Here is a 9,022-nt window from a genome sequence, read left to right on the forward strand (position 1 = left end):
ATATATATATATATATACACATGTAGTTTATTTAGCTTTGGAGCCGATGTTGGAGGCTGAAAGTCCAAGATTGGGTACCTCCAACCTCTCACCCCTTCGCTGCATCACGTCAGAACAGATGGCACCATGGGAACTCACTCATAGTGAGTCAGGAAGCCCAGGAAGTGGGGAGAGGCCAATCTTGTGCTTTGGCAAGGACTAAATAGCATTCTGTGGGAACTGCATCCATGTCTTCTAACAGGACTCCCTGATGAATTCCCCACTAGTTCATACCACCTCTCATCCTGGGGAACTAGAAACCAAGCTTCCACCACATGAGCCACTGGGACACACACTCAAATGGAATCGAACCATTGCAGGTCTCTTGGGAACTGAGCAGTGATGAAGCACTGGGCCTTTCAGAGGGAGACACATTCTTGGGCCCCACTATCCCAAACCAAAGATTTTGGTTTTGTTAATTTGGGTAGAGCCCAGGAATCGGTTGTCTTAGGAAGATGAAAGTCTAGTGTGGACTTTGGTAAAGAAACACAAATTACTTTTCAAAATTACCAACTCTTAAGTTCAAATTGACTTTGAATATTACTTGGTTTCTTAAAAAAAAAAAAAGATACTGGTGGTCAGTAGATAGAAAGGGTGGGTTTGTCCTTGAACTTTGCAGTGTGAAAGTTCAGAAGCACCAGTTTGCTCTAATTTGTTCATTTTAGAGAAAATAAATAAATAAATTCATGTCAAATCTCAGTCATGATGTGCAGAAACCAATGATCAGTGTCTTAGGTCTTAAATCATTTTGAAGAGTGAAACATAGTTACTAAAGGGGTTAAACCCTAACTTAAGTAAAAAAAAATTTTTTTTACGTGAAGTTTTACATGAGCTTTCTATTTAAGAGAAAAACATGTGATTTCCCATTTGAGTCCTTAGATATATGTGATTCATTTAAACAGGGCAAAGGCCTAGGCTGGGAGTTGTATTAAAAACTTGCTCATCATGACAGGCCTTCAGCTCTTTTCAGCAGCTGTCTCCTGCATTCTAGAATTTGGAAGATTTTGGGTCTTAGAGGCCATACGGAAGCTTAGAAAGGCTAATGGAGAAGGTCCACCTCACTTTGGAGAAATGAGGTGGGTGGATGTCCCACATAGATGCTGGGATTTTTCTTCTGCTTCTCTTTAAGGCACACGGTTCTTGGGTCTGAGAGTCTGGTTTTAGAAGCTAGGCTCCCCAGGAATCACTAACCAGACATGCATTATGTGAAGTACAAGAACACCATAAATTAGTTACAGTCTAGACTTTGGTTCCATTGTGACGTTCCAGCTTCACCCCCAACATCAGAGAGCTCTGTTGTCTCATGAATCTGGCTTTCAAAATGGCAGCGAGTTAAAGCGAGCCTACTATATTTCAAAGAAAAAGTTTCAAACTATTAAATTTAACTAACGGGTTCAGTGGGAACCTTACAAAATTGACCCTGCTCATTGTAAAATATGTACTGCTTATAAGAAAAAAAATAAAGATGGTTTAGCACTTGTTTACAATACAGCATGAGGTATTTTCAGCCCTTGTATAGAAATTAACCAGGATCGTTAGTTAATTAACACCTCACCTTAAAATTGCTCTCGCCTTGCATATTAGGTGCTGATATTTCTTGATGGATGATGAAGAGATTTCGAGCAAAGGTCATGAGGACCCCCTGGAGATCCACACCGATTGTTCTGTTAATGATATCCAAACAAATGAGTTTACCAGCGATTCTCCTCACATGCTCAAAAACAATCGCCCTCTCATTTGTGTGGCTGGTGATGGGATTTAATGAGTATTTTCAATCTCACAAGGTGGCAATCTTCAGGGAGATATGAGAGATGAGGCACCATTTTAACTTGTCAACAGAAAGGATTTGTGTAATAAATATTTTTTATTAATCAACTTAGCAGAATATAGCAATAGGTTGAGTCACTTCTAGTAGAAGCCTAAGTTAGGACAGCAGTGCTGGTTACTAAGTTAGGACAGCAGTGCTGGTTACTAAGTTAGGACAGCAGTGCTGGTTACTAAGTTAGGTCAGCAGTGCTGGTTACTAAGTTAGGACAGCAGTGCTGATTTTGAAAAGAGCCATTGCTAAATGTCGTGCATGCCTGACATTTGCATCTCTGGTTTCTGGAAGCATGTCTGAGTTTTATTTTCAGTTTCATGTGAACAAGTAATTTCTGCTTCTTATGAGTAGTTCATGTTCAAAGACACATGTTCCCATTCATGAACAGCTGCTGTTATTCTATAACAATTATACCAAGGCCAGAGAACATGTCAAACAAGTGGATTATTGTGTGTTTTAATGTGAGAAAATTCAGAGAGCTTTCTAGCTATTTTTTAGACCTTATCAAAGGGAAAACAAAACTGGCTAAGTGTATGGTTGTTGTCGTTGTTGTTGTTGTTGTCGTCGTCGTTATTGCTTCATCGAGAGTCTCATGACATAGCCCGGCTGGACTAGAACTCACGGAGATCTGCCTGCCTTGTGTAGGGATTAAAGGCATGTATCATGATGTCTGGCATGAGTGGATTAATTTTTAATAAGTGTTACTTCCTAAGGGAGATAACACTTAAAGGAGACGCACCTTTTAGGTCAACTGCAAAATGAGGATATTGGAGGACACTGCATCCACAGTCACCTCCTGGAAACAAGCCCTAAACCCAAAGCCTCAGGGTACCTAAAACTGGGGTCCAGTTGTTTTTGTTGTTTGTTTTGTCTTGCTACTGGCTTACTTTGTGGGAGCTCCTTAACTCTGGGTCTTCATCTCCTTTTTCTACCAATGAATGACTTGAACTGAAACCGTGATTCTGAGCTTTTTGAGTTATATTCCCAAATCCAAGGACAGGCCCACCCCTTCTATGAACAACCATTAGAAAATAAATTTCTTTTAAGGAGATAAATAATCTGGGAGTGGTTCTCATGCCTTTAATCCTGACTCTTGGGAGGCAGAGACAGGCAGGTCTCTTGAGTTCCAGGCTGGCCTGGTCACATTATATAGTGGGTTCTACAAACAAACAAAGAAGTAAATCATATCAAAATCAACTCCAGACTGAATAATTTTGCAAAGTTATTTGTATTTTACTACCAGAATTAGTGTAAGATCCTGGGTTCTTAGAGTGACATATTTCTGGGATCTACCAAAATAAACAAAACCAAGATCTGGGGCTGGGTGGCTAAGAACATCTGTCTTCAATAAGCTTCTTTAGCATTTTTCATGTATACATGAGATCCATCTTAAAAAATTGTAAGTATGTGTGTGAATGTATGATGTTTTGTCTATAGTAGTTAAATGCCTTCTTTCAATTTTTTAGACTTATCTTCATATTCCCCTTCCTTGTAATTTCTCCTCCAATTCTATATCCTCCAGAACTATCTCAGAATGAATGGAGTTGTGGTGATGTTATCCCAGAAAAGCCAAACCACGTGTCTGCTTTGTAGAGTCGTCTCCTCTTGAAGTGTCTCCCACTTTACTAGAAGGGTGACTGACTGGCACCCTACACCTGGCATGACATGATTTCAGTAATGCCAAACAAAGCCCATCCAGCTCCTAAAAAGCTTCAATTAAAGTCCTGTGGGAAATTAAGGATTATCTTTTTTTTTTTCCTGTATAGTTGCCTGTGTTCACAGCTTAGTGCAATTCCTTTTGTGTAGCTGTCAGTCTACATCCAGGTAGACCAAGTGAGAATTCAAGGAGATCTTCTAGTGTGTCTAATATTCAGAAAAAGTAAATCAGCAATTTTTACAGATGTAAACAGTTATGTACCTTAATGCAAGAAAGTCCAATAACTAGGTTCCCTCTGCAAAGCTGCCACTTTCTGTAACTTTAGTGAACAAAAATCTAGGGTGAGGATTACTGCATAGATAGATGATCTGCTTTGGGACCAGCCAAGTCACATCTCTTCTCTAAGCCTGTTTCTGACCTATAATAATTACCATGTTCCTTTCCTGCTCTAACCATCTCTAGCTGGTGACTGCAGTAAGGGATGAGAAAATGAAGGGTCATACAACATTGTAGAAAAGGTAAAGAATCTGAAGTCTATGTCAGTGGAGACTTTTCAGTAGAATGTGTGAGTAGCAATGACTTCCTAGGAAGCAGGAATGGTCCACTGATAGGACCGTTTCTGCAGCTGAAGCTGGGATGCAGGTCAAGACCAGTGGTTAGGTCCCCCACCCCCACCCTAACCCCTTATGAATCTCAGATTGCTTATTTGCTCTTGGTGCTTGAAATCTTCCTAATGATGTGAGCTGGTTGCCTCAGATGACCTGTTTCTACCCACCTGAATCCTAGGTCTGGGTTTGGCCTGCCACCTTGTCCTGTGTGCATGAGGGCTTATGTGGTTGCAGCCTGAGGGCACCTTGCCCTCTGTAATTCATCATTCATGCCAGCTGGTGGACTGTGAGAGTTTGTATCTCTGTGTTCTGATTTTTAGGTCTTGTATGTTCCTGAGCTTTTGGACTTGGAGCTTTCAGGTCTCACATTTAATTAGATTCCTACTCTGGAAAATACTAATTTTTTAAAATTAGCTTGCCAATATCAAATCCAATTGGCCACTTTGTTGGCCCAGTCACAGTAATTGCCTTTTGCCTTTGCATTGCTTCTGCCCCAGCATTGCACTGGCACATCTGTAGAGTGTAAACATCTATGTTAAGGTTCAGAGCAAGGAGGGAGCTGAGGGATGGGATATCACTGGGAAGCAGAAGGCAGCTCCTTTCTTAGCCCCTGTTAGATATAAATGCCAGGGCAGATGAAGTGAATGCATGGTTGTGTGGATATTATAAATAGGTTTCACTTCTGGTATCACAGCACTGGATTAAACTGTAGCCACATTATCTCTCCAAAGGGGAAGAACGAGCATTTCCACGTGCAGCGGCATCAGTAGGGGCGAATGGCTCTGCCATGAGAACTCTGTCCAGCATACACAGTCTCTGAGAAGACTGCACCCAAACCCAAACTGGCTCCAGCCATACTTTTTGGAAGAACATCTGCCCAGGTCACGGGAGTACTATTCTAAGCATACCAGAATGACAACTAGCTTTTCACAACTGGGTCATCTGAACTGGCTTCCTATGAATAAGATTTGAGCCTTATATGTGTGTAAGCTTATATTAAATGTAGATTCCTACCTCATGGTTGTGGATAACTATATTTAAAAACCTGATGCCAACATCTACAGGTACTTTGTGAAGTACTTGAGGCTCTAAATAAAACAAGATAGACTTCTGATAAATAAGCATACTGATTAGAATTCACAGAGGCACCAATCCTGTTGGTTGATATGGACATTTTTTAAGCTTATTATATCTTATAGACATACTTCATACTTACAACATGCCAAACCTGTGTCTCTTCAGAGATTCATATAATACAAAAACAGTTCCTTGTCTGTCCTGTAATGTTTCAGTGAGGAGAAAAAAAAATAGCATGTTTATATAGGAGACAAAGACAATATAGTGTACCACAGGTAACAAGACTGATAAGAATTGAAATCTAGAGCTACCATTAAGTACCATATAAAGGGACTGCCCCCAGAAAAGGGAGACAGTATGCCCTAGTGTGGTACTTTTATTTAGTATGCTCCTTACAACGCCTACACTAGAATCATCTATTGCACCTGTTAAGACAGGATCTTCACAGACGTCATCTAAGGTCAGTATCCTTGGACTTCGTCTTTTAGGTCCTTCTTGGCTGATTTATTACATCAAAAATTGAAAAACACTGTTATAAGAGCAATATATATATGGAAAGAGAGGTGTGTGTGTGTGTGTGTGTGTGTGTGTGTGTGTGTAAAAGAATTTGATAGGGAGATAACTCAAGTGGTTAAGTGTCTATCTTACAAGCATGAAGATCAAAGGTTGATATCAAGAACTCACATATTATAAAAGGGCACACTAATGACCCTAGCACCCTAGCACTGGTATATAGAGGCAAGTTGATCCCTGGGGCTTGCTGGCTAGCCAGCCCTTGCCTAATTGATGAGTTCCAGGTTAGTGAGAAACTGAGAAATGATAGACAAGGTTGTCTGTCCTCTGACCACCACAATCACCTAGCCACACATGTACAAGCATGTACCTGTATGCACACACATGAACATGTGTGCACATATATACACAAAAGAATATGAGTTTCAGTGGGAAATCACATGTATAGCATACCCTACTACTTTATCGCATAGATTTTGTAAGACATTTTATAGCTCTGCAAGTGATGGTTTAAAATACTATCTCTGTTGGTTTGAAGGAGAATGGTCCCCATAGGCTCATATGTTTGAATGTTTGGTTCCAAGTTGTTGAAATTCTTTTGGGAAGGATTAGGAAGTTTGGCCTTGTTGGGGAGTTATGAGTTATGTCACTAGGGATAGGATTTGAGCAATCACTCACTCTCTCTCTGTCTCTGTGTCTCTCTCTGTCTCTCTCTTTCTCTGCTTCCTGCTTGTGGATCATATATAAGCTCTCAGCTACTATTTCCAGAGCCATGCCTGCCCATTGCTGTGTTTCCCTCTGTGATGGTCATGGACTCACTCTCACTCTCTCAAACTGTAAGCAAGCCCTCAATTAAATATTTTCTCTTGTAAGTGTTGCCTTGGTCATGATATCTCTTTATAGCAATAGAACAGTAACTAAGGCAGAAAAGAAGTTAGTACCAGGGAGTGGTGCATTGCTGTGACAGGCCTTACCATGTGGGTTGTTGGAAGAATGTGGACTTTGGGACTTTAGATAAGGAAAATTGTTGAATGCCATAAATAGGGCTTAACAGCCATCATAATAGGAATGTGGAAGACAGTAGGGCAGACAGCAATGTGAACTGTGGCTTAAAAGGTTTCAGAGGGAACAATATTAGTAACTGAGCTAGAGACCTCTTGTGATGTTTTGGTTTAAAAAAATGGCTTCTTTTGCCATCCCCCCCCAAAAAAAGAAAATGCACTGGAGGCTAAATTGAAGAGTTTGGGAATAATATCATTGGCAGAGGAGATTTCAAGACAATCTAATATTGACTATGTCCTGTGGTTATTAGTGACTACTCTTACGCAGATCTGCAAACAGTAAAAAGAAATATAAAATATACAGTTTGAGAAGAAAAAGAACACCAGGAAATTAAATGTTGGAACTTGGTTTGTGCTGGAAGAGATAAGAAGAAATGGAATAAAGGGATGGTGCCCTGAAGGGCAAGACCTCACCAAGCTAAGCTTCCACCTTAAAGAAGGAAATGTCTAAGGAATCCTTTCCTAAAGCAAAGGTTCTCTTCCTACTGCTGCAACCATTGAATACAGTTCCTCATGTTGTGGTGACGCCCAACCATAAAATTATTTTTATTGCTACTTTATAACTACAATTTTGCTACTGTTAGGAATTGTAATGTAAATATCTGAGTTGCAGGATTGTCTTAGGTGATCCCTGTGAAAGGGGCCTTCAACCCACAGGTTGAGAACCACTGTCCTAAATCAAAGGAAACCGTATGTAGCAAAGGAAAGCATCAACAGATCAAAGCTTAGGCAAATGTAATTCAAAGAGGGGCCAAGTTCTACCCATGTAAGTGAAGAAGTTAGTAGCATCAGCTCATGGTTCTGGTTTTAGAGTCAAGAAGCATGCAGGAGTAAAGGGGCTGTGAAATCTTTTCTCTCAAGGAGAGCAGCTGAGGCAAGGTGTTATGGCAGAGGGGTCTCTGCTGCATGGAGATCCAAGGCGCCATTGCATGAAGCTGTGAAGATAAAGCTAGGACTGGGTTGGAGACGCCAAGATTTTGAGGATGCCAAGTCAATGAGGTATCACGAGGAGAACTGCAAACTAGGAGTAGAATCGGCCCAAAAGAGAGAAGTACATTGCAATCAGCAAAACTGGGAGGAATGGGAGATCCAAAGAGTTATCTAATCCCTTTGACATCAGACACGGAGCTACAGGATTTGGAGTTTGTCCTGCTGGAGTCAGTCTTGCTTAGGTTTGGTATTTCCTCACTATGCCCCCTTCCCTCCCTTTTGGAATGGTAATGTATATTTGCCATTGTATGTTGTAAGTCTCTCTCTGCCTCCTGTTTGTGGATCAGATGTGAACTTTCAGCTACTGCTTTCACCACCACACCTGATGGCTCACTGCCATGTTCTCCACATGATGGTGTGGACTCAGCCTCTGAAACTCCAAGCAAAGCCCAACTAAATGTTTTTTTCCCATAAGTTGCCTTGGTCATGGCATCTCTTCAGAGCAATAGAACAGTAATTAAAACAAATAGTTTAAATTGAAGTTTAGCTTTTAATGTCTGCAACATTCAAAAGTTTAGTGCAAAGCTTGAGAGAAAGATGGCTCAGTGGTTAAGAGTACACACTGTTCTTGTAGAAAAACCAATCACATCAGCTACTCACAACTGTCTATAACTCCAGCTCCAGGATTCAAGGGTGTTGATCCTCTATCCTATGAGGGCACCCGCACCAGGAATATATGCTATCCCAAAACATACCTACAAACAGACACACATACCCAAAATTAGTAGACTCATGGGAACATAGCCACATAGCCACAGATACACATAACTAGAAGTAGAGCTAAGAACTCAGCTTAGCTCTCTCAGCCTCCTCTTCTAGTCTATCTCCACTCCTGTCTGTCATCTGCTGGCTCATCATAGAAGCACTTCGCAGACACAACATTTGTCAGGGATCCAGAGAATATAACAACAACCAAAGTGTAGAACATCTACCCAACAAAGACTAGATATAGACACCCTTAATAAATCCCTTAATCAAGTCTGTGAAAACACAAACAGTTCAATGAAATAATGAAAGTAAAACAGAAAAATGAAATCATTAAAAAAAACCCAAACTGTAATTGAGAATTGTAGGATGTCAAATGAAACCCTCAGAGGTAAGCCTTACCAACAGATTATGAGCCATAGAAGAAAGAATCTCGAGTGCTGAAGGTAAGATTAAAAAAAATTAATAGCTCTGTAAAAAACAAAAGTTAAACCTAAAAAACAGTTCAGGTACAAAACATCCAGGACATATGGGACACTACAAAAAGACAAAA

General features: G+C 40.5%; 1 long non-coding RNA gene across 1 annotated transcript; it reads right to left on the bottom strand.

Moving 5' to 3' along the window:
- Window positions 1-1,594: 1,594 nt before the first annotated feature.
- LOC114635528 lies at window positions 1,595-8,440 on the bottom strand. Its single transcript, XR_003713489.1, has 3 exons — window positions 8,365-8,440; window positions 5,340-5,401; window positions 1,595-1,703 (listed from the first exon to the last, which is right to left on the bottom strand). It is a non-coding gene; the product is annotated as an uncharacterized LOC114635528 (long non-coding RNA).
- Window positions 8,441-9,022: the final 582 nt, after the last annotated feature.

Source organism: Grammomys surdaster, unplaced genomic scaffold (genome assembly GCF_004785775.1).
Source record: "Grammomys surdaster isolate TR1022 unplaced genomic scaffold, NIH_TR_1.0 111295, whole genome shotgun sequence".
Lineage (NCBI taxonomy): Eukaryota > Metazoa > Chordata > Mammalia > Rodentia > Muridae > Grammomys > Grammomys surdaster.